Here is a 24,471-nt window from a genome sequence, read left to right as displayed (position 1 = left end):
GAGCCTGCATCCCCAGAAGCACACTCCCAATTGGAATGCATGCTCCCTATGTACAGCGTGGGTTTTGGCATCAGCCAGGGGTCTGTATTTTATCCTGCACAGGAAAGCATGAATGCAGAACCTACATAAACCAATTTGGCAGACCCAGCAAGCAGGGCTGGGAAACCATCTTGTTGCTGCCTCCTGGCCTCCACGCTGCAGGCAGGACACAGGGCTGGACAGCCTGTTGGGATGACACAGTGTGAGCTGCCTTAAACATAATCACAGCCTGAAGTGAGACGTGGGACTCTGCCAACCCAGTGACCTTGCAGCTTGGGCTCAGCACACACTGAGATATGAAAAAAAGGATGCCAGAAAGTCTCCAGATGTCTGAGACCAGCACCTGTGGGACATGCTCTATGAATTGCACCCACCAGAGCCATCCTTCTTCTATTTTATCTTTGGAGCATCACCTGTGGCAGGGAAAAGCTGCAGAGGAGGATTTCTGTGGAGCCTCTGCCAGTGGGTGGCACTGCAAACCCAGCAGTGTGTAAGAAGCAGCAGTGCAAGGGCCCGGGGGTGGAACAGCAGCACAGACACTGCACAAACACAAGTGCTGTGCGTCTCTGGCTGGATCGGGTATGAGCATCGTGGGGATACCACATCGAGGGGATACTGCAGCCTGGCTGGTGGGAGGAGGGAAGCTGCTGGAATGGGAGAGGGAGGAGGCATCACCAAGGGGTTTGAGGTGCTGCAGTGATGTGGGCTCAGAATGGCGAGCAGGAGTTCAAATCCATCCACATGGGACAGAGCCAATTCAGGTGCACATGGATAACCTTCTCAAAGGTAGGAGCAGCTCATCAGCTTCCCCTGCTGTCCTACTGTGTTCTCTCTGCAGCTAAAAAATCATGTGACATGTCACCCTAAAATGTAAGGTCTCACCTCTGGGGAAGTAGAAAGGCTCCTGCCCTGCACTCTGCAGCCACAGTGGTGTGGGAGGTGTAAAAGCTTTTTGACCACCTTGGCTGTAGGCACAAGACCCCTGGAAGCACCATGGCCACCTCAGATGTGCACCAGCCAGCATGACCTAGGGAACCAGGAGTCTGGAGGGAAAGTGGGCTGCACCACACTTACATCACCTCCTGCCTGGGTGGGAATTAAGGATCCTGAAGCAGCTGGGTAAATATGATGAGTGATAAAACAGGCTCTGAACTGAAGGCCGGCCTGGTTTTGAGGGTCCAAGTTCAGGTCCAGAGTCCTGCTCTGGTTCCAAAGTGGCTGTGCCCCTGTGCCACACACCCCTCCTGGCACAGATTTTACCTCCCGTTGCACCACATCCACTGTTTCAGTGTTGCCTTGACCACTTAATTCCCAGGAGGTCTCCAATCAGATTTCATATCCCCATCCAGCCAAAAATGCTCTGACCCATCCAAGGCAGTAAATGCTCTGTTCTTCCTTTCACTAACAGACAACAAATGAAAGAGCAGCTTCTTCCCCCATGATGTCCCAATGGCAGCTGGGAGCCACAAAGCTTTAGAGGAATGGGCTTGTGTAGCCCCAGTCTGACTCCAGGACCATGAGGCTTCATGCTGGGAGTGGGACACCTTTGAAGAGGAAGCCAGAGGGATGGGCAGGGAGCCGTGAGAGAAGAACTACCTCTCTTGGGTTGTGCAAAGGGAATTTGGCTCTGAAGGGCTGTACTCTCTGCCTGGTGGGGGGCAGCACCATCTGACAGCCTCTGCCTCCATAGGAACAGGCACTATTTCCCTCCACAGCATCCACACAGCCTTCCCTGCTAATGGGTATTTTCTCTGGCGGGAGCAAATTCTTCATCCATCAGATTGTGGACTAGCAGGAGGCATGAGTGCAACCTCAAAAGGAGGATGCTCTTGTTATCAGTGGGGCTTCCTCCAGCATCTTCCTTCTGCAGGGAACATGCTGACTGGCATGGTGGGGGTGGCTGCAAAATCCCATCTCCTGCTGCCCACATTCATGCTTACAGAAATGCCTTGGTACAGCCCACCCCAGACTGGGGAAGAGCTTCAATCCAGCCCTTCTGCTGCAAATGGATCTGATTTGCTCCTTGTGCTGAGCGCTCTGTAATTACAGTACATCCCACTTAATCGGGATGTGCTTAATTGGGAAATCCACTTACCAGGATGTCACCTAGGGAACCGATTTAAGCTTGATAACACTTAAGAGCAATGCCTGCTGCTTTATAGGGAAGGTAATTCTCCTACAGGGAGATGCCTTCAGGTGGCTGAATCATACTCCTTCTTCCAGCAGCATCCAATGCTCCTGGCTGCTTGCTCCTGCAACAGATTTCAGCCTTCCCCTTAAGTAGGTTACAGGCAGGAAATACACCAACTGCTACTGCCAGCTCACTGCTGTCCTCTGCTCCAGCTGAACAGGCTGCCACTGCCACGTGGGCCAGCACTCGGCTGTCCCCTTGGCTGGACCCGCACACCAGCACACCCGACCCCCTTCCCCGTTTGAGGATGGCTTTCCTTCCACAGATGGGACCATTTCTGAAGTGCATGACATGCTCAGGCTTGGCCAAGCTGTTCTTTGCAGCAGAAGAGGGGCCGGGACGACCTGATCATCACCTGAATCAGGGCAGAGCAAGACATTTGGAGATAACCAGCACCCCTTACTATTAACCCCCACCCTTGTCTTCCTCCCTCCAGCAGCCAAACACAGCAAATGCCCAAGTGACAAGAGAAAGGGGACCTGGGATCAGTCCTTAGACTGAATGTTGAGTCAAGCACGTGGAGAGGCCAGTTTTCTATCTGGTTTTCTGTGGGCTGAGGGTTTATGTGACCACCCTGAGTATCTGGGCATGAAAATATGCATCTTATATATCTTATATATGCATCACAAATAACTGCTGAACCCCTTGATCCATCTAGGCAGAAAAGCAGCTTTTCCAAAAATAACAGATTCCCACAGATTTTGTAGTAGTAAGAGCCAAAGGAGAGAAAACTTATGAATATCCTGCTCTCCACCAGCTCTCAGAGACAGAAGAGCACTTTGCCACCCAAACCCCCCATGAGCCAGGTTTCCCTGTTAGAGGGAGGCCAGTTGCTCCAGGACCATTACTCCTCCAACCTTTTGGCATCACCTTGCACCTCTTCTAAAGGTGAGTCCTTGGATGGAGGCTGCCTTTGCTACCAAAACATCTGCTCTGTATGGCAACAACACAACTTTTCAAGATGCTGTGCTGATCTTTTTGTTCTCACCAACCACGAGGAGCTGGGGTGAGTCAAGGCAAACTCCTTGGATGCGTAATAGTGATTGCCTTTCAGATGCTTGAAAATGCAATAGCTTGACATCAAATGAGGGATTTTTATGGCTGCACATGTTTTGTGCTTCTCTGAACAAGCCAACTTCCAGATTAGCTACATTGGCTTTTTAAAGTGCTATAAAATATGCAAAGGCACTTGTAATGTATAGTGATTTCTGTAAAAACAGGAGGTAAGTGCTGAAATGCCTCCTGATTTATAGTTTTGCTTCTGCTAACCCATGCTGGGAGAAGGGGTAAATGCAATCCTCTATTCCCTTTTTGGCTTCTCCAAGCCCAGAGGCAGATGGAAGACAAAATGCCAGGTACTACAGAGCTTGTGCCTTTCAGCCACTCTGGTAATTGCAGAAGAGAAAACCTTCTCAATTCCCAGGTATCACAGCCAACACCACACACAGCAAACACCTTTCCAAGGTGCAGCACAACATGAATGGCAAAGCTTGACCATTGCAGCAGCACCTGGCTGGGGCAAGGCAAGCCAGGCAGCACCTCCCACCAAGGTGCTGGACCTAATGCTGGATGGAGGGTCCAAAAGAGCAAACCACCATGATGGACCACGTTAGCAGAGTCAGACCTTTGCTTTCCTGACAGCAGGGTCACCTTGTCTCCACCTCTTGTTCCTGCCCCTCTGTTCCTTCACACTGCTGTAACACAGCCAGAAACCCACAAGGCTGTGTAATGGGGTTGCTCCCCCTGTCATTTGCTTGTGTTGGCTTAAGTATACATGCTGAACCATTACCAAACATCACGTCCCCCACAGATGTCTCAGGGGCTGGGCTTACTTTTTGCTAAAACTGAGCTGTGCAGAGGCTTGGCAAAGGAAAACATCCCAGCGACTGAGGCTCCCATTTTCTGAGGCTGGATGGGAGGAATAAAGTATCAGTTCAAGCTCCAGTTTAGCTTGAGGAGAACAGCATCATTTATGGGAGCCAAGCAGGTTCTTCCCCTCCCCTGCTCCAGAGCCAAGCTGTCCCCTCACCATGCCAGGGCCAAGGCAGCGCTGCCACCGCCGAGGGCTCTGTGGTCAGTGCCACAGCCACGGCTGGCACTCAGTGCCACAATCACCACCAGCCATCACAAAGGCAAGTGTTGCAGCCCTTATCTGGCGTGGCTTACTGCAGTCAGGCTCAGACAGTGCCTCTGGAACAGAGGACGAGTCTTTATGAGCTGGAAGTTTTTAAGCGTGTGCCTTAGTGCCAGGCGTGTTCAAACCCATCCATCCCTGCAGAGCAACTGCAGCTCTCTGCTGCCAGCACGAACAGGTAGACCCACCTGGGCTGCCTCTCGCATCCATTTTTACACATATAAATGGTTTACAACAACCTGGAGGGTCGGCAGACCTCAAATCTTTAAATTAGCCCTGTGCATTTTTGTATAAAAGCGACACTTACCTTTAGCAGAGTTTATGCAACATGGATTTCGTGTGCTTTGTTACTGCAAATTAAACATAATTATTTAACAACTGCCAGTAGCGCTCTGTGTAACCAGCAAATGCATGACTGCATCCTGAAAGCTGTTTAACATGACCAAGGTTAAAATGCAGATTGTTTTTAAGGTTTTGAGTGCATTTGCTGTCAGATAAGAAGTGCCAAGTCTAGCGCTTGCAAGTGTGAGCTGGCTGGACTGGGCACCTCCATGCCACCATCAGGATGATGGAGGCTTGTTTGAAATACCTCAGTTCCCTGCCTGTCATCACATTGGTAAGAGATATATGAGGGGAGGAGATGTGGAAAGGGAAAAGTGTCCTCAAAGCTAAAAACCACACAGCAAAGACAGAATCAAATGTTAAGTGATCCTTCATTTATATTAGCAGCTCCTGCTGCTTGGTCCCTGCTCCATCCTCAGGGTGCCAGAAGCCTCTCCTCCTCTCATTTCTTTTTGGGGGTGACACTGAGCCAGCACACAGCAGAGAAGCTGGATGAGCAGTGCTGGCTCTCCTGCTGAAGTCCTGGGACCTGAGCATCCACCCTTTTGTTTTTGAAAAGACTGGGGATACAAACCTGTGTTTTCCAGCTAATTGCAGAGAGCTGGAATGGCAAAACACAGCAGTATTTGCTAACTGCAAATATTTGGAGACCTCAGTCCAAACTGGATTGATGCACTGAGTGTAAACATGGGCAGGGAGAGTGCTTTGGGCACTCCAGCATCTCATGGCTAATTAAAGCTGGGAGAAATTTGTCTCAGCAAGTTGTGAGCCATGTACTTCTCCAGTGTGACTAAGCCACTGTGTGATATCTAATTTACCAGGAGGGGTGATGTGCTGCCAGCTAACCATGTTCCTGCAGGCAAGGTGGGCTAATTGAATGCAGTTTGATGCTTCAGGGCAATCCTGCCTGCCAGCTTACCTGCACCATCCCAATCCCAATCAGCCTTGCAAACAGCAAGACAGTTCAGTGGGAATTTTAATTGTGAAGGAGTATTCAAAAAATCCTGACAAAATCCAAGGGCCTGACCAGAACGACGGGTTCTTGTGGTTTATGAGTGGCTGTTTTTCCAGTGAGGCAAATTGGGTTCTTCTCTTGCAACCAAGCAATGCTGAAACATGCTCCTACCACTCACAGGACCTCAAGGCTCTCAATCTCCTCTGAGTGCTGTCCTCAACCACGGTAAGAAAGTTGTGGTGCTGCCTTGCCTTGTATTAGTGATGCAAGTATCAAAATTAATTTCTCTATAAATAGCTTATTACCAGTGATTCTTTCCTTTGTCTCCAGTTCCAGCTGGAGAGAAGGAAGTCACTCCAGCAGCAATGGCACATTTAACAGTAAAAAGACATTTCTCAGAGAGTACAATTGAGTTACAACAGATGTTGGATTTTGGGGACTGCCCTCTGCACCCCACAGGTCCTCCCTGGGGAAGGGCAGAGGAGCTCAGAGGTCCTAGTTTCCATTTCATATCCTTATTGTTTCCCTAGGGTGAAAATGCTTTTTTCCTTACCTTTCCAGCCCAACCTGACTCACAGGCCAGGCTCATCCCAGTTGCCATCTGGCCCCATTTTGCAGATGTGCCAGTTTTGGCCCATTTGCCAAAGAGTCAGTGTGGCACAAGGAGCTCTGCCCTGGGCAAGAGTAAGAAAACAGCCACCCTTCCAGGGTTTTTGGTGGTCCCCACACACTGGCAAGCCTCCAAAGGTCCCCTTCTGAGCACCTGGGAATCCTCACCTGGCCCCATTCACCTGGGACAACCTGCCCTGGGGGAGGTGACCTTGCTGGCTGGATTAATGCTGTCACTTCCATATTTTGTGGGGTTGATGACACCTCTCCTCAGCCAGCATTAGAGTCAGCCAGCCACCATCTCCACAGCAGAGAGGCTCCCAGAGGACAGGCTGAAACTGCTCATCTGGAGACAGAGATCATTTTTAGAGGGAAATCCTGTTCACTTCCCAAAGTGAGGTAGGTTTTTACTGACGCACAGCCCCAGCCAAACACACTTGTGGCACCAAGTGCATCACTGAAAGAAAAGGACTTGCTCTGTCAAAATGGAGCTGTGGTTTCCAAAGCTAACAGAGAGAAAGGGCACTGTAAATACCTGGAGGAAGCGTGGGCATGGCTTATTAATAGACACTTGCTGTGAGACTTTAGGCTTTATGACAAGGCTTTCAGTGTCCTCCTGGTGTCCTCAGATGCCCCGTTCCTGTACTGAGCTCTGGGCTCTGTAACCATGCAGCACATCCATCAGACCTGCCAAATTAGATGGGGCACAGAAGATGGGCTAATGCAGCTCATACCAATTCTTTAATTACCTGAGCATCCACCATCCATGTTCAGCTGGCTGGGAGAAGCTCCTGTCCCTGTCTCCTACAAAGGATCAGTTCTGGATGGGTACAGAGTAGGGCTTGAGGAAGGCAAGCAAGGATGCTAAGTAGGGTCATTCCTCAAAAACCTGAATTTCAGGGGTTTAACATTGCCTGAGCTGCCTGAAGGAGTTAACTGTGTTATCTTTACACCCTGATTCATCCACTCATTCTCCAAAAGGCTGCACAAAGTACTTGCTCTCTGGTTTCTCTCCTGTGCTGCTGTCAGGACAGCTCCTGAGTTTTGCATCAAAAGCCACTCCTTGACATTTAAGGCTATTATAGGCTGGACCAAGTTTATGCATTCCTGCTTAGCAAAGCCTAGTCTAACATAGGGTGCCTATATCCTTTGACTTCTTTCCCAAAGAAAGCCATAACACCCCATGTAAGTGCTGGAGCAGTACCCAGTCCCCATGCTGACACACTACAGGCATCTCAGCACGGTCACACAAGCTGTGTTGCCTTTTTTTCAGATACAGGCTTTTCCATCAGGCAGAGTATTGGACAGATGGACTGGTTTGGGAGAAAATTGGCTATTTGCCTAGGGAGGGAACAGTTCTCAAACAACCCTGCTGCCCCAGGTGATGCTGGTGAAAGCATCCATGGGCAGTAAGGAACCTTCTCAGAGTATCTTCAAACTCCTGAGCTATTTCAGCATTTCTCTTCTCAGCTTGTGGATTGCTCAGGGCCCAAAGATGCACAGACTCATGTCATTAAATGGCTCTTTCTGTTGACATTTTTATTTTTAGGAAACATTACCGAAACATTCACCATTTCTGCTTAGAGGTAATGGAAAAAGAGGCAAGCTCCAAATTCTGGGTGATGAGGACCTCAAGCCAGGCAGCCAAGCTGGGCTGGGATATGGCCTGGATTCCCTACTGTGTTTACAGTCTGTGCCCTGAGCAGGGACATGGCTGAATTGTGGCAGTGTCCTCAGCAGCTGCTGGCCACTCAGACCCCTCCTCAGGAGGTTAAAAGCATCTGTGTGCTGAAGACAGGCTGGGATCAGCAGCGGCCAACCTAAACAAAAACTCTCTCAAAGAGACTGCTGAGCACCCAGGGATGCTGCCTTGCCCAGGATTCTGACCCAAAGGGACATCCATGGACAGTCCCTCCCCTTGGGTCTGCAGGGGTGGAGGACGGGAGGCAAGCTGTGTTTCTTCCTCAGGATCAGTTTTGTGGCTTCACTCTGGATCCCTCCTCACTCTCTGTCAGGCAGGTCTGCAGAGAAGAATATCCTGAAAGAGAGAGAACAGGAGTTACTCCAGACTGAATAAAGCCATTGCAAAATACATTCCTCTGACATCTGCTCACCAGTGGGATAGTGCTGGAGGGATGTGAGTCGGACTGTTTACACTCTTGCCTTTCTGTCCTTCCCAGGCACAGGGCTGGGCTGGCTCCATCACACTCTGACACACTCTGGTGCTGCTGAAAGGACTGGTGGATGCGTTCCTTGCCTGATTTCAGTGATGTGGCCATGGTAACCCATTGGACCTAGAACCAACTGCCCCAAGAAAGCCACAGGTGTCAACCCAGCAGCCACCTATCAGAAACCATAATGTACCTGGCAGTAAAAGAAACCCCCTTGAGCAGCAGCATCAGGGGCACAGAGGCTCAGCTAACTTCTTCCTGCCTTCTGTCTGTCCCAGATTGTGATGGAAACATGGGAAGCAGTGCTGGCAGTGTGTGGTAACTGCAGTGCTTTCATACTCAGGCTTTGTCCTCACCTTGGGACCTTGCCTGTGCTCTCTGCCCTGCCCATTATGCCTGGCACAGGCAGCAAGGGCCTGCCCACCATCCCAGGACTCAACCATTCAGGAGGAACCACCAGGTGATAGCTGGCTAGAGAGGGAAAGCACATCTTTTGGAGGGGGTTTTGCATTTGAGAAGCTTTGGTAAATTTTAAGTCACTCCAGTTTTGCCCCTTGCAGTACTCAGTGGAATATTTTGGAAGTATCTGTCAGAAAACCAAGTGTGCCACCAAAACACAAATGTGGGGTGGGGGATGTGTGTGCGTGTAAATTAAAAATTGAGGTCAAAGTCATCATATTCTCTCCCTGATTTTCACATGGATGCTATCATAAGCTGAGACACCATCACACGCCCGCAGCTGTTACACGTGTGGGATCATATACTAATTGATAGCTAATGAGTCCATTTTCCTGGCCTTTGCCAACATTGAAACACTCCTATACTCTGCAAAATCCTTTTCCAAAGCACTGGCTTTGCCCTGTGGGGTTGCTGAGCAGCCCATCCTGTGCAGCCCACGGTGGGCACTCGCAGGGTGCCGATGCCAGAGCGGCGCGGCCACAATCGCCCCGTTGTGTAAAACGTGGAGCGCCGGGTGCAGCAGGGAACACTTGACCACAAAGACCTGAGCTGTGCTTAATAGGGCTCTTGTAATGTTCGCCCGCTAAGAGCCTTAACTTCTTACTGCATTTTGCCAGGGTTTAGGCAAAGCAGGGCTCCCAGCAGGGCGCTGGACTGATTTCCTTTCCCATGAAAAGAGACTTATGACTCTGTATTCGTTCCTTGTCCCCAAATCCCATTTTTTCCAGGTAGAGGAAAGAGGAATTTGATGGATTATAATTAAGAAGGTGTTGTTCTGAACAAGGAGGGTACAGGAAGGTCAGTGCAGGATGTGGCTGCATTGCCTAAGGAAAAGATGTTTTAGTGGTAAAAGCCCCATGAGAGAAGGGCTTTAGGGTTCTTCTTCCCCAAAGAAAGCAGGTGAGTATTTACAGGCACACAGTGGCTGAGTTTATTTTGGCTGTAGGTGGACACTGGGCTTTCTAGGTCTCCCTCATACTCTGCAGTGATGCTCAGCAATGGTAGCAGTGACAGGAGGGTGGGTATTTGTACTGCTCGAGTTAGGAAGCCCCACTGCACCTTAGGCATCAGGAAGGAGACCACAGAGACAAGACCACAGAGCTCAGATATATAATAAAACATAAGTAACTGCTAATATATAATATAACCCTTCCCAGGCCTCCAGCACCATTCACCCCAGAGCCCCAGAGCACTGTACAAACAGTAATTAAAACTTCCCAGCCCCCAGCTTTGCCAATGGTGCTGAATTCATTTTCCAGTGTGGGAAAATAAGCCTTTCATGATTAAGAGAGACAACGCAATTTCAACAGCAGGAGAGTTACTGATGACACAGAAGCTGGGGTGTGAGCCCTGGTGCTTCCCTGGCAACAGGAGTCTTTTCAAGATGAGAACAAATGGCTTGTCTCTTCTCCATCATGCACACTATGCATATCTATTGCTGCAGTGGGCAACACAAGACTACCGGGTACATCCATTCAGTCCCAGGAGCTACAATCCAAAGTGCTTTGCAGAATTAGAGGCTGCAGGGAAGCAAGGAGCACAGGAGGAAGATGCCTGTGATGAGCCCCTTGTCCAGTTGCTCCTCCTGAAGCATCGATCTGCCTTTATCAAGCACTGGCAGGTTCAGTGTGCCCCCCTGCTGACCATACGGCTGATTTCCTTCCCCAGAAACATGATGCCAGAAACATCCTTCAAGAAGGAAAGGGATACTGGAACAAGCAAGAGCTTGGCTTAGTTCAAAGTTTGCATGCAGACTAGAAACACTGACCCTTTGCTTTCTGGTTTACACAGTAACAACAGTCCAACATTAAAAAGCCTGTCTCTCTCCTGGTTCTGGCCTGCTCCATGCTCTCTGGAAACCCCGTGAGAAAAATCTTACATTGTTGGATGTGGACACAGCCCTTGGGTTCAGTATGAGCCTGTAGGAGCTACTTGACAACATCTGCTGCTTCAGGGTTTTGCTGGAGCCCTTGTCCAACATTCCCTTTCCATGGTTAAGGTGCTGGTCGCCAGTGCCAACCCAGGCAGAGCCTGGTTCCTTCCCCTCTTACCCACCCCTGCCTTGCAGGCAGGCCAGCCAGATCCCCCTCTGCCTCTTAATAGCTTAGGGAATGCTTAAGGACCTTCTGGGAGGAAAAAGCAATTTTAACACAAAATTACATTTCTGCTTCAAGGAAACAGGGTTATCTCCCTGCTCTGCCACCACTGCCTCACCTGGGGCTGACATCGGGCTGCCTGGAAACACAGGGCTTGATGAGATGTCCCATGGCAGAGGAGAAGGGTCCAGAACACCAGACATTCAGGCTCCCCCCACCTTTGGGCTGTTTCCAGACACATGCCAGCACCACCTGTGTCTGCTTGCTCCAGGGAGTGCTCCTGTGGTCTCCCTGCAGCTGGGGAAGCGCTCATGGAGCCGGCAGTGCTGCGCGGAGCGTTATTAGTTATTTGTAATGGATTTTCCATACCTGTCATTATTTCCAGGCCTGAGTGTAGAGAAAGGGACAGTCACTCTGCTGGGAAGTGGGCTGGCTCAAAGGGCTTTGCTGAAGCCTGTGGTTTTGCAGTTCTGCTCTGGAGAGGGCTGGGGACTCACTCTGCTTCTCTCGTCATCCCTGCAGGCTGATCTCCATGGAGAATGGGGATCCGGTTTGGGCTCGCTATGCTTCATGTGTGAAAGGCATGGCCCTCTGTAAAGGAAAAAGAGAGACCTGGAAATCTGCTGCTTTCATTATGCTTTCTTTGGGGCTAACTTAGTTGTTGGAAATCGATGCAACCATGAAGAAAGCAGCCCAAGGGACTCTGCTCAGAGTGCCTAATGCCTATTAAATATATAGAGAGAGCTGGGAGAGAAGTAGCAGCACTGCAACAGGGAAATATTCCCTGTGGATGATGTGATTTCCAATTAATTTCTCTTGGAGGGGGTTTCCCACTTGCCCAGCAGGCCTGGGGGAGGCCAGGAAAGTGCAGCAGAGAGCAGACTACCCCGCACAGTAATTTCACAGTCCTCACTCCACCACCTTTCTAGAACTCAAAATTTATGTTTTTCACTCCAAGCCAAAATGATGCCAAGCTACAGCTATCAAAATCCTTCAGGCCAAAGCCATGTTCTTTCTCTATCCCTGCTCTGATCTGAAAGGTGATTTCCCAGCTCAGAAGAACTATCAGAGCAATTACTGTGAGGGAGCCATTGGTAGGGCTCACAGTGAGCCCCCACTGCCTGGCATAGCTGTACCAGCACAGCCCCACCACCCACTGCAGCTCATTTACAGCAGCAGAGCTGGGGCAGAGACTGGGCTGAGCTGGAAGGGCACAAGGTTTCTGCTCGGATGGCACCCTCTGTTTCTAACCTACTAGAACTGTAACAAAGCCACAGGTAAACAGGAATGGCACTTCAGTTAAGCTGGATCAATCAGAAATGATTTCCCAGATGGCAGCAGCAGATGGAAGAGAGCCCACCCTCACCCAGAAACACGTGACTGAGGGTCACTTCTCCAGGGAGAGAAGCATGGGGCTGAAAACAGCATTTGTCTGAACTGATGGCCATGAAGACATTGGAAGGAAAGTTTCCTTTGGAGCAAAGGGGGCAGGTCTCTGCTTTCACTTACCACCTATCTGTGGCAGCTCTTTCCTCCTCTTGGCACCCAGTTCTCATCCCTCAGCTGACATCCCATGGCACAAAACACTAATCACATCCTCCTCCTAAGACGAGATAACAGGGAAAGAGGCTTGGCAGGACAAGGGACCTCCCAGCAGCCCCTGCAAAGCCACCCTCGTGGCCTGGGGTCCCCTCATGCAAATCCCTGTGGTTCTTGTTTGCTGAGCTGGGACAAAGCGGGCACCGGGGCTTTAGCAGATGTTGGTCAGAAAATAACCGTGAGAAAGGAATAAACCAATTAATTGCTGACCCACTGACAGCCAACACCTCTCCCCCACCACCTCCTGCACAATAAAACCTGTCTCAACAGCTCAAGCAGATTTAGGGTGGCTGCAAAGAACCTAGAGGAGAAAAAAACCCCTTTCCCACTCCAGCTAATAATATTTCCAGATAATCTGTTTGAGGCAGCACCCTCTGTGAACCAGGAAAGCCTTTAAGAGCCGTTAACACCTTTATTCAGACTTCCTCATCCTCCCCCAGACAAGCTGTGATTAATTACCCAATCCACCCCGATCCCCCTGGGAAATAGCTCTTGGTCCGGGCGTTCATCCCAGGATTTACAGGGTCCCTCTGTGAGAGCAGCTCCTGCTCTCGCCGCTGGCTCCAGATAAGCAGGAAAGGGCTGATAGGGAATGAACTGCTTCCAGCCATGCACTTACATCAGCAAGGGTGGTGGATGAGGGGAGGAGAGTTTAATGAGGGGTCTTGGCAATGTTCATGCCTTTTTTTTTTTTGGCTGGTATCCACAGGCATCACCAGATGGACTGTCCCTGGAAGCCCATCTCTGGGAAGTTGCCACTCGAAGCACAGCCTGTTTGGTTCCCACCTGGATTTTCAAAGCCCTCTTTCCAACTTCATAGCTCTCTGACTTGGCTTGCTCTGAGGATACTTGCTTTCCTACCATTTTCCAGCACTACCAGAGGTGTTGGGGATGGCAGGGAGGAAAGGGAATTACTGCCTCTCAGGTTGCTGGAGTATCTGGGGTGCTGTGCTCGAGAGGTGCCCCTGTGTAGGGCATGGCCAGACCAATGCAGCTCATAAAACTCACCCTGTACATGCACTCTCCTGCCTGTGCCACCTTCTTCATCAAACCCCAGGGTAATCCTCCCATCCCTAAGGCTGCACACAGCCCCTTCTGGGCACGCAGAGGGAGCATCTGAGTTGCCACAAGGTCACGGCATTGTCAAGCAATTAACTGCACCCAAGAGGGGCAAATTCTCCTTGTACCAAACACCAGTCTCCACTGCATTACAGATGACAGACACTAAGCCCATGTCTGTCCACCACAGCCCTTCATCCATGGTAACTGTAGTCCTCAGGCTGTGTAAGGATTTACATGTTAACGCCCATCCTGCCCCAATCCCCTCTGCTATGGCAGGGTGGAGGCACAGGTCTTCTGGGGGGACTATGGTAGTGTCACACACATGGTTTATGATTTCTCTCTCTATACAAAGGCCCCACAAATCCCCTTTCTTCAAGGGAGACCTGTGTCTCCCCATCACACCCACAAGACCTGCCCACATTCTTGCTGGGAGTGTGTGAGAGAGGGGTGCACTGTGGGACTGGCATGTCCACATTGTGCAGCCATGGAAAACCTATAACTGAGGAGACAACTGCCACAGCAGCCTTCCTTACAGGTTCCATGGTTTCATGACACTTGGAGGAGCTCCTTTCTGTTGAACCTTCCCCCTTTGGCACCCAGTGCTGTCCAAGAAATCACCCCTGTGCACTGCATGTCATCTGCTGGCCTATTTACACCTCAGAGATATCCTGGCCCACCACCACAAAGCAGCACCTGTCATCACTGTTTTCTACCAGCCACCTCTAGAAACCTTCAGCCAGGAAATAAAATCAGAGAGCACAGCAGCAGCTCAGGGGTCTCAGACAGTTTTGCAAATGAAAACTGTTGTCCTCCTCCTTGTTCTCCTCTCCTCATAACCAGAACAACGTGTGTAGGTTATTTTCACACAAGATTACTTTAGGTTCAGCATCTCCTGTGCTCTCTGACAAGGTGCCAAAGGAAGAATGAGGGGAAAGAGAGAACACGTCTGCCAGATGGGTGCCAGCTCCCCCAGGATGCTTCACAGCCCCAGGTGTTGGTTTGCATCACACCTACACACTCTGCTTTCTGGGCTGGGCTTGGTTTCAATACTCTATTTTTAGCCACGCTTTCAAGAAAGGAAAAAAGAAAAATCTCAGAATCTCTGCAGTTTCTTTAAGCCTTTGAGAAAGAGAAAGCTGAGGAGCAAGCAGGCAGGTGAGAGGGCCACAGTCCTCCTCCCTGCTGAAGGCTTCAGCCAGCACAAGAGATGTCTCTGCCTGTCTTCCAGTCCACATCCAGGAACAACGGCCATCGATTAGGGTAGGCCAAGTGCTGGAGAGGTGCATTCCAGGATGGAACATGCTCCTGTTCTGCCCATGGTGTGGGCACAGGTATAAATCCTTCTGTGTGTTAGTCCTCCTGCATCCGACCTGATGGCAATGTGTGGTGCAGATCCAGCAATGCCCAGCCCAGCAGATCCAGCATTTTTCACATGGGTCTAGTCACCATTTGGATAGGAGATGCGAGGAAAAAACAGGTGCTGCAGGAAGTAGTTTGGGTGATTTAGTAGGTGGCATCTTCCCTCTAAGTCAGGAGCACGATGAAACTCCTTGGCTGGGAGTTCAGGGCTCTGTGCTGCTGCAGGTGCTGCTATTTTAATGACATCCCAAGCTTACCACTTGTGGTCACCCAAGATTCCACCTCTTGTAAGGGTGGAGGTGTTAGCTCCAGTGTCCTGAGCAGGCTCCAGTCTCCAATTATGGTCTGCTGAGCCAAGACCTGCAGGAATTTCCGCTGGATGCATTACTCTTCCCTCTCTTTTCCTGCTATGACTGAGTAAAACTACTGAGTAGTTTTCCCAGGTGCCAGAAAACAGCACTTACAGAGGCATTTCAAATTAAAATGCTTCCCATTGTCTTGAAAGAGCTTTTCTTGTTTTGCCTCACACTCTCTGCTTAGGGTCTATCCCAATCCCAGTGTCTGCTTCACCTGGCTTGTTTAATTTCTCTACTCAGCTCTTGGCTTTGCTCTCCTCCAACTCACTCTCAGCTGTGAAGGTCACAGACGTTCCCAGCTTTGGTTGAATTAGGGCATCACCCCAGCTCTGCTCTCCATCACCAACCAGGAGGGTATCAACTGCACCTTGGTCCTTGACAGGAGATGCCACCAGAAAAGAAATAATCGATTATGAGACTGACATTAACGAAATATGAGACTGGGACCTGGGAAAGACTAAGGCCATAGAAAGCATTTTAAATAATTCACCATCCTGAAAGTAAAGCATATTAGTGGGAAAGACATTCGGGTCCTTTCACAGTGACTTCTACGTAACCAGAGCTGATACTGTGAGCTGACAGCAAAATGAGACTAGTGCTGGGTAGGGAATCCTGGCATTGCAAAATGTATTTGTAAATCTTGGTTTCCTCCCCCCACCAAAAAAAAAAAAAAAATTATTTGCAAACATTAAAATATTTTGTTTTGGTAGCATTGTGTACAAGAAAACGAAATCCAAAATAAAATAAAAACACAAAATGCTGAAACAAATTGCAAACCCCAGAGACATGTGCTGGCAAAACATTCAGCCAAATCACTGCCTTCTGCAAAAATGCTTCTATTTTGGCAAGCCCACAGTTTTCCGGGGGTAGACTGATCCACCAGAGACTTCTGAACTCACGGCAAGTGGGAACGGAGGCTGAAGAGAGACACTGCGTGGGAGGAGACGTTTAAAATGTCGCCGTTTCGCTTTTCTCTTGAAACCACTCCAAGGGCCACAGGGAAGGCGTTCGAGAGCAGGAGCTGTGCTTTGGCTGCCTGGGAAAGCTGCTGCCAGAGCATGGGCAGAGCGTGGGTTTACCCAGAAAACCCCTGCTCGGTCACAAAAACCCCTGGAAGGGTGAACATCATCTGGGCAATTGTTGTGAATTTATCTCAGCAGTTAAACGCAGTTTTGTTCACACAGCAGATTTATCTGTACTGGTTAAGCTAAGCTTAGACCAAGAGGTTGTTGAGAACGTTGTGCTGGTGGCACTCACCTCAGCTGCTTGTGGTGCTGGGGTGGCAGCAGGAAGGGATTGTCACAGCCAGGCAAGTGGCATCTTCATTATCTTCATTATTCTTGGCAGAGGTTGCTCTTCATAGGGCAAAAGTGTTTCACTGGGGCTGGGGGGACAGGAGTGAATGAACAATGCACAAATGGCATGGGTTTGCTCACTCTCACCCTACCCAACTCACCTGCACATAAACTGCAGGGCTGGATTACAGTCCTGGGTCAGCCCTAGACATGTCTTCTCCGGGATGGCAGAACGTTCCCGGCTTCCTTTGGAGGCCGTGTTGGCTTCTGGGCATCTGTGGATACCTTGCAACAACGTCATGCAAAGTTCAGACTCAGTTCCTTCCCTTGCCATTGAAAGTGCCGCAGAAATCCCGGTGGGAAATTCCTCTGAGATGTGACAACACCTGTGGGACAACACTCCTGCCTGCTTCCAACAGGCAAGGAGGTCCTGCTACTTGTAGGGATGCTGTAGCCAAGCCAAGCGAGGAAAGACCTGTGAAAGAAACACCTTTTGTGGTTTCACCTTAAAAGGTCAGCTGTGTTACTTGTCATGCAACGTGCTCAGAACCTACCACAGGTGATTAAACAGCCTGGAGTTATTAGATCACACATCGTATAATCCTCCCTGTACCTGGCAACGTGATTAGTTATGATTCATAAATTCCAGTAGTGTTATGATTCCCAAGTGGATGCAGTACACCAAAAACTCTCTTCCACAGCTTTTGCAACAGAAAACCATGAGGGACTGACACAGGCAGCAAAGGAGACCCTCCTTAGGCTGATACCCATGTTTGGGGGCAGCAGTGAGAAGGTGGGTCCTACCTCCTTATTTTTAAGGACACAACAGGATTCCTCACACCCTTTTCCACCAGGATGCTGTGAGATGCACAAGCCACCTGGGAGGTGGCTTGGGACAGAGCAGTGACACTTCAAGGAGGAGAGGCAGTCCAGAAGGGGGTACATAGGAAGGAGATGTTATTAGCTGATTAGGAAGAGAGAAAGGGCAGAGAGAAGGGAGGCCTGTCTTCTTTATCTTGGCTGTGGGCTAGGGGTGAATCACAACAAGAGAGTTTGATTAGGGAGAGCTTGATTTGTGAAGTGGATGCAATTAAAACCTTGGATCCTCAGGGTCAGTTTTAGTAGCTGGGTTAAACTGAATCAACTCCTGCCTCACTGTGTGCAAGCAAGGGGATGTTTTGGTTCCTCTACTGTCTTGGAAATGCTCTTGTTGCAGCTCTCCAGGCCAAGGCAAAATCCAGCTGAGCTGCTGAGGATGAGCAGGAGCAGTGTCTGTCTCCCTGAGCATAAGAACGGGAGCGCAGAACTGGCCTGAGAAGAGGTGAACTAATCCAGGGAAGACAAATCCTTCAAAGACTATTAAATGCAAAGGCAAAAGTGATGCCTCAGGAAAATCCCAAGTAAAAACTAGTGTGAGTCGGTAGCAGTATGCAGGAGACCTCCTGAAGGAGCTCCTGTGTTGTCTTCTTCCAGAGGTATCTGCTCTGGTCACTTTGCAAGAGAAGGAACGTGGCTAACTGGACTCTGGATCTGATTCCAAGTGGTTCTTACCTTAGATGAGATGAACAGCTGCCTGTGAACACGGCTGGATCTCTGGAGAGCATTGCAGTCACATGCTACTGACAAGTGAGAAACATCAGCTTTGCCTCAGGCAGCACTACTGGGTCTTCAGGAGGAAGAGCTGGAAACTCTGGTGTCAGGAGCAGCCACTGCTTCCCAAAGCTCACCTGCCACCAACTCACACAACCCCCCAGGCCAGATCCAATACTTACCCCAAAAGAGAAGCACCATTGAAGCTGGGGAGGTGATTGGCCTCATGACCATCCATCCTGATGTCATCACAGTTTTGCTCTTGAGATGCAGCAGTGTCACCAAGTCCACAGGTATAAACCCCCATTAAATATTTCATTTTCATCAATTGCTTGCAGTAAGTGCCTGTTGAGGAATTCATGGGAACGTTTTCTATTTGACACAGAGATACTTTCAATCATGAAAGATGGCTAAAAATAAAAGGAAATTATACTGTTCAGACATCTCTGGAGGTGGAGACAGGAGGGGGAACCGTCAAGGAGAGCCAGGGAAGAGATTTTTGTTAGAAGTGGAGAAAGGCTACTTATTTTTACAAGCAGAAAATGCTGGGAGGCAGCCTGACTTGAGGGTCTGGAATCTGTCACTCACCTTCTCTATTAATAATTTGACCTCAACTATTTAGGGTCTGAGCCAGAGTACCAGAGTTAGGAGTCATGACAGTCTCTTTCTCCGGCTGCAGGGGGTTGGATCACCCTCCTAAAATTCTCAGCTGTATACTTTTTTTTTTAATGTGTGTTTTCCTTTTTTCTTTTTTTTTCTTTAAAGCAAGACCCCAGACTGTGACACAAAGAAGACTCATTTTTTGTGGGATGTCACTGCTGAGTGTCACCAAGCCAGGGATCCCGTCTATAAGATGGCAAGAGGTGACAATACACAGCCATTATCAATTGCTCTGTCACTGGGCCTGTGCAGGGAAGAAAACCTTACTCTGCCACCCTCCCCACTGAACTGCAACCTAATTTAAGTTCCTAACTGAACACATGTATAACATATTGAGTGTTTTTGATCTGCTCTGGCCTCGAGTAAAATGTACGCCTTGCACTCCATGCAGGTGATCAATGAAAAGGGGAGAGCTGGAAAGTAGGACACTGAAGCTGTAGAAGATTTTGTGTTTGTTATTCCTTGTTTCTTCTCTGTAGCAAATCAAAGACACTAGAAAAATATCAAAATTAACACAAAAAAGGCACAGTTTTGTTCTGTAGATGGGAGGTGAAAAGTCTCGAGACCTTCCTTCCCCTCTGTAGCACCTGTTTTTAGACATGCCTTTAGCAAAGTGCTCTGCCCTCACTGATAGGGACTATTTTCCCTGAGCCCCATACAGTAATTTTAAATGATCAGGGGCTTAATTAGCTACACTCTTATTTGTATTTTGAGCAGCCATTTTAAGTTAAAAATATCGTTCATGTTCAGTGTTTTAGGAGAGCATTCCTATGCTAACCCAAATGGGAAAACATCTTCAGTACAGAGCATCTTCTGCAAAATCACCACTAAACACTGAAATGGCCTAATCAGTCCCTGTACTACTACTTCTGTTGGCAGATGTGTTAAGCCCCAGGGGCTTAAAGTGTTCTTGCACACATTTTGGCCCTGTAGATTCGGCGTGAAATGCCTTGCACTTTTGCTTGTTCTGAGTTTCCTGAGATAGCAGATAGTTGGTGCTTTCCTTCTAAACAGCTGGACTCAACAATTTTTTAGGGGCAAAAAGCTGTTCTCTGTTAACCAGCAGGATTTACCTGCCTGCTGCCACACTTATAATGGAGCACAGAGGAAGACTGCAGGGTGATTTCAAGCTAGGCATCTTCTCACTGCACATAAACAGCTTTTTATCAGGACTATTCCATGCCCCAAGAGGTTTGCTTGTGAGGGCTCCCTTCCCTCATGAGCAGCCAAGTGCAGCACAACGTTGTCCTGGGAGAAAAGAGACAACAGGAACCATAATGAAGCTGGATAGCAAGGGAGAGATGTTCTGCTGGAGCTGTGATGCAGCTGGCTTGTGATAGACCCTGACCTTCAAAGAAGGAGAGGGAAGAATTCAGACCTCCTGTGAAGAGGAGATTATTTCCCATTAGTCTTTCTGGTTTTTTCCCTAAAAGTTTGTAATCTCTCTGCCAAATCTGAAGAATAATGTTTCAAGTGAACGTGCTCCATCCATAGCCTTGCCTGGCAAGTCACAAAATGACAGGTAAAAAGTACAATTACAAAGTAATCATGGAAAAACCTCTGCCACAGAAAATGACCCAGCACGGCACACAATCGCTTGGGGAGCTCTGCATGCCCTAAGCATGGCTTTTCTGGGTGCAATAAGCTGGCAAAGCTGCAGCTGTTCGATACGTGTGTGCTCAATTTAGCTCCTGCACAACCGGCAGCAATCTGTGGGGTTGCTCTGGAAATCACTTCCTGGTCCTGCAGCCTCTGGACTGTCTCTTTGCTTTGAATTGCAAACCTTGAACAGCCAGCCCTGGCTGCAAAGGGAAGGGATGGTACTGGCTTCTCAGAGAAGGCTGGGCTGGGATTTTCTTCTCAAAGGAACCCAAATCCCTTTATATCTCATTCACCCTGTGTTGGTCTTCATTGAATACTTCAGACCTTGGGAAGCACTAATGTATAATAATAATAATTAAGCTCTGGAAATCTCTCTGGAACCAAAGAGAGAGCATAAATGATCCCAGAGTTGAGAATTGTGTGTGTCACATCTAAACAAGATTCAAAAGATTCTCTCCCATAACTGATGCACCTTTTTCTGTGTAGCAGAGATGGAGCACATCTCCTTACTCTCCTAATGCCAGTTTCTGGCTGTGATAACTCTCTTAACCCCAAGAATGCAGCCCTGCCTTAACAGATGAGCTATCCAAGGGCACCAGTTCTTGTGCTCAGATTGCTGCTGTGCTTTTTCTTTGCAGCACCTGGGTTGTGCTCACCCCAGGAGCACTGCTGGATTTCAGCTGGTCCTCACAGGACCAATAGTGCCGCTTCTCCAAGGCTAGAGCTAACCAGCAACATGCACTGGGGTACAGCAGACACAGACTGGCTGCCAGGAGAGGCTCTTTGCTCAAAAACCCCAAGGAGAAGGAGTCATGTCTGTGTGACACCAGCTACACTGAAGCCAGATAACTGTGACAGTGGGATTCCCATCTTCTCTTTGCTTCCCTTTTTCATTACCAATGAAACAAGGCAGCTGTAACATCACCAGATGCACTTTTACTAGCTCTGCAAAGCTCTGTGCAACCTAAGCACCTACGTGGAATTATGGATGTCTTCAGATGCAGCTCGGGATGGAGAGTATGGTGGAGCATGCCCTCCATCAGGAGTCATGCCAGCATCAGGAGACGTGGCAAGGGAATGCTGCAAAAATTGTCTGGTACAAGCAAGTCAGGGTTTGTGCTCAGATAAGCAGGAGGAGGTTTGATGAACTACCTGGAGAGGCAGCTCAACAGTGATGAAGCTCTTGCAGAGATGTACCTGTTTCCTGTGACAGACACAGGAGCTCTTCTCCAACAAAGGACCTACCACACTGAAAACAAGGCTGATGCTGACTGGTGAAGCAAAGACAGGAGTTAAAACCTTGGCCTGAGAGGGGAAAAAGGTCTTTGTTTCATGAACAGTCCTCAAAGAGTGTCCCTTGCAAGAATGCAGCCAGCAAGATGAAATTGCCATTCATGCATTTTAGAGATGTTCAATGTACTAGGAATTCAATTAAGAAAATGTTCCACTGCAGGAAGCTCAAAAATTATCATGATTGTAGAGGAAGGAAATGTTTTTAATATATTAATTTTTTTAAAATCACATCACTACAGACAATGCACTTATGCTTGCAGCATCCGGGCCAGTAAGAACAGCAGTTTCTTCAGTGATGGGGAAGAGTGGCAAGAAGGTTACAGAGAAGCAGATGCTACAAAGTAGGTTTTCTGCTGGATAATGGGCCCGGAACTGTTGTCTAAAAGAGATAACAGCACTGGATTCCTTGATTTGACCTGTAGTCTTCACCTGTAACTCCCTCTACATCTTTCCACTTCAAGAGCCTGACCTAGATGGGGGCAACATCAGTGGCTCAAACAGGGCTGTGAACCGAAAGGTGTTTCTGTGAACTCCCCTCGTATCCCCAGAACAGGACAGGGATTTACTGCCTACACGTTTTTTTGTGTTATATTTGCACAGTGCCAATATCCCCAATCCAGGGAGCATGTGGGTGGGTCCCTGCTGCTGCCTTCGTACCTACGAAATAAAGTAAGGATACAGTTCAAAGCAAAAGGTGTTCCCAAGCACCTCCTCAAAATAAGTCTGGATGGGGGAGGTGGGTTGGTTTTTTTTTATTTGCAAGGACAAGATATCACATGGAAAACCAGGAATAGAATAAATTGCAGGGGAAGGAGAGGAGGAGGAGGAGGAAATCACTCCTTTTGCATTTCTTGTTCCCTTTCCAAACCTTGTGCATGCCACAGTTTTAATTAATAACTCTGTCACCCCTCCTAGAGTTCAAACAAAGGAGTATAAGGAGGATGTATTCCAGGCACGCAGGTACCTGGGGAAATGAAGTGATGGCTTTATGTTTCAAGGCCTCATTATGAGGCTCCAGCTCTTACCCAAAACTTGTTCTCTGCCAGGAATTATCTGAACCACTACCTCAGGAGATCACTTTGAAGCTGGGTTCAATATTTAAAATTAAGAAAAAAATCAAATACATTGTTTGGAGGTTAATTAAAATAAACAGACGCACACAAACACAACCACCAGTGAGAACATTTATCTGCAAGGCTGCTTTGCCACTTCTTTCTTCCACCTGACACATGCTCATACACAACCACTGCCACTCTGATGACACCAAGATTGGGAGCATCCTGCTCCCAGACCAGCCCCAAGAGGGAGAAATAACTATTAGTGCCCAGTTTGGAAACTGAACTTGCTGAGCATCAGTGATGCTCTGTACAGAGCTGCAGCACTCAGACCTCTGTGCAGGCAGTGTGTTGTTTCCTAGTGGTGGCTGCTTGCTTGGCACATTCCCCTTTGATTTCAAGGAGGACCTCAGCTGTGTTCTGCTCTATCCAGGAGTGGCAGCAAACTCTGTGGTTTGGGTTTGCTGTAGAGCACGGGGCCCATTTACCTTTCCCTCTGCAGTTTGGTACCTGGCAAACTTGTGCTGCACATCTCAACATACTTCCCACCTCCATCAGGTAAGAATATCCTCCATTTTACAGGCTGGGAAAACAGGACCTCCCAAGACCACACAGAAATAAGGGACAATCTCTGCAGCCCCCACTGACCTCTTTATTTTTTGAGCAACTCTTTCCCCTTCGGGCAAGTCAAAGAGTAACTAAAACTATCTGCAAATAACTTCTGTGGAGGTAGCAAGTACCTCGTAGGAAGTTGCTGATGTGACACATTCAGGCTGTCACTGATCATCACTTTCCTGCACAGTTTGATGATACTGCTTCCCTTAATTGCATCAAAAATTTAAGTCAGGAGATCAACAGTGCCATGAAGAATTCACAGGGAAAAGACACAATATCCACCCCCCTAGGAAGGTTGCTCCAAAGAGACAGATCCTGCAACCAGAGCTCAGATGGCTGGTAAATGAAATGACAGAGACAAAATTCTCTGAAACTGCTGTTGCCATTTTCATGGGGTTTTAACAGCAGGCAAGATTTGATAACTCTGCACATCCAGTGACAGAGGCTGTGGTTACTGTTGATTTCCTTTTGGCCACTCACAGAGTGCCAGCTGTGCCTCCATGGTGCCCAGTGAGGACCCATCTTGTGATAGGGAGTGACATCCTCTCTCACAGCCCCACTGGCTGCTTCTCCTGCAATGCCTGAAAAAAGCACCCGAAAAATTGTGTTTGCTGACCTCACAAAAAGAAGCTTTTTGAAAGTACTGAGCAATAAAGGAGATATCACCATACCCAAAACACCAGCAGCAGAGAATAAATATCTGACATCAGACTCAGCCTTTCCCCAGACACTCTCCCAGCCAAACCTGCCTTCCAGCGTGTGAAGGCCATGGCCTTTTTGGTTCAGCAAACTCAGGACTTTTTCCTGGCAGCCAGACAAGACACGAACTCATGTCCCTCTACATCAGGCTGTGGTGGAAACTGTCGCCTTTCCAGAAGCTTCAGAGATGCTTGATGAAGGCACCAGCACAGCTCAAGCCCGGGTGAGTTCCTCATCCCAGCCTACAATGTGCTTTTTGAGTGGGCAGTTTAAAAGGATCAGAAGGATGA

At 48.7% G+C, this 24,471-nt stretch overlaps 1 long non-coding RNA gene across 1 annotated transcript in view; it reads right to left on the bottom strand.

Annotated features, from left to right (window-relative positions):
- Nucleotides 1-7,783: 7,783 nt before the first annotated feature.
- Nucleotides 7,784-24,471, bottom strand: part of LOC113991168 — a 247,908-nt gene continuing 231,220 nt past the window's right edge. Inside the window, exons 7-11 of the long non-coding RNA XR_005562682.1 lie at nt 18,440-18,602; nt 16,829-17,142; nt 12,506-16,756; nt 11,366-11,587; nt 7,784-8,308 (exon numbers count right to left, since the gene is read on the bottom strand). This is a non-coding gene — a long non-coding RNA (uncharacterized LOC113991168). The remainder of the gene's footprint in view (nt 8,309-11,365; nt 11,588-12,505; nt 16,757-16,828; nt 17,143-18,439; nt 18,603-24,471) is intronic.

This window comes from Pipra filicauda, unplaced genomic scaffold (assembly GCF_003945595.2).
Source record: "Pipra filicauda isolate LSUMZ 115617 unplaced genomic scaffold, ASM394559v2 scaffold103_size3290846_pilon, whole genome shotgun sequence".
NCBI classification, from domain to species: Eukaryota; Metazoa; Chordata; class Aves; order Passeriformes; family Pipridae; genus Pipra; species Pipra filicauda.
This window is presented reverse-complemented; position numbering and strand designations above follow the sequence as displayed.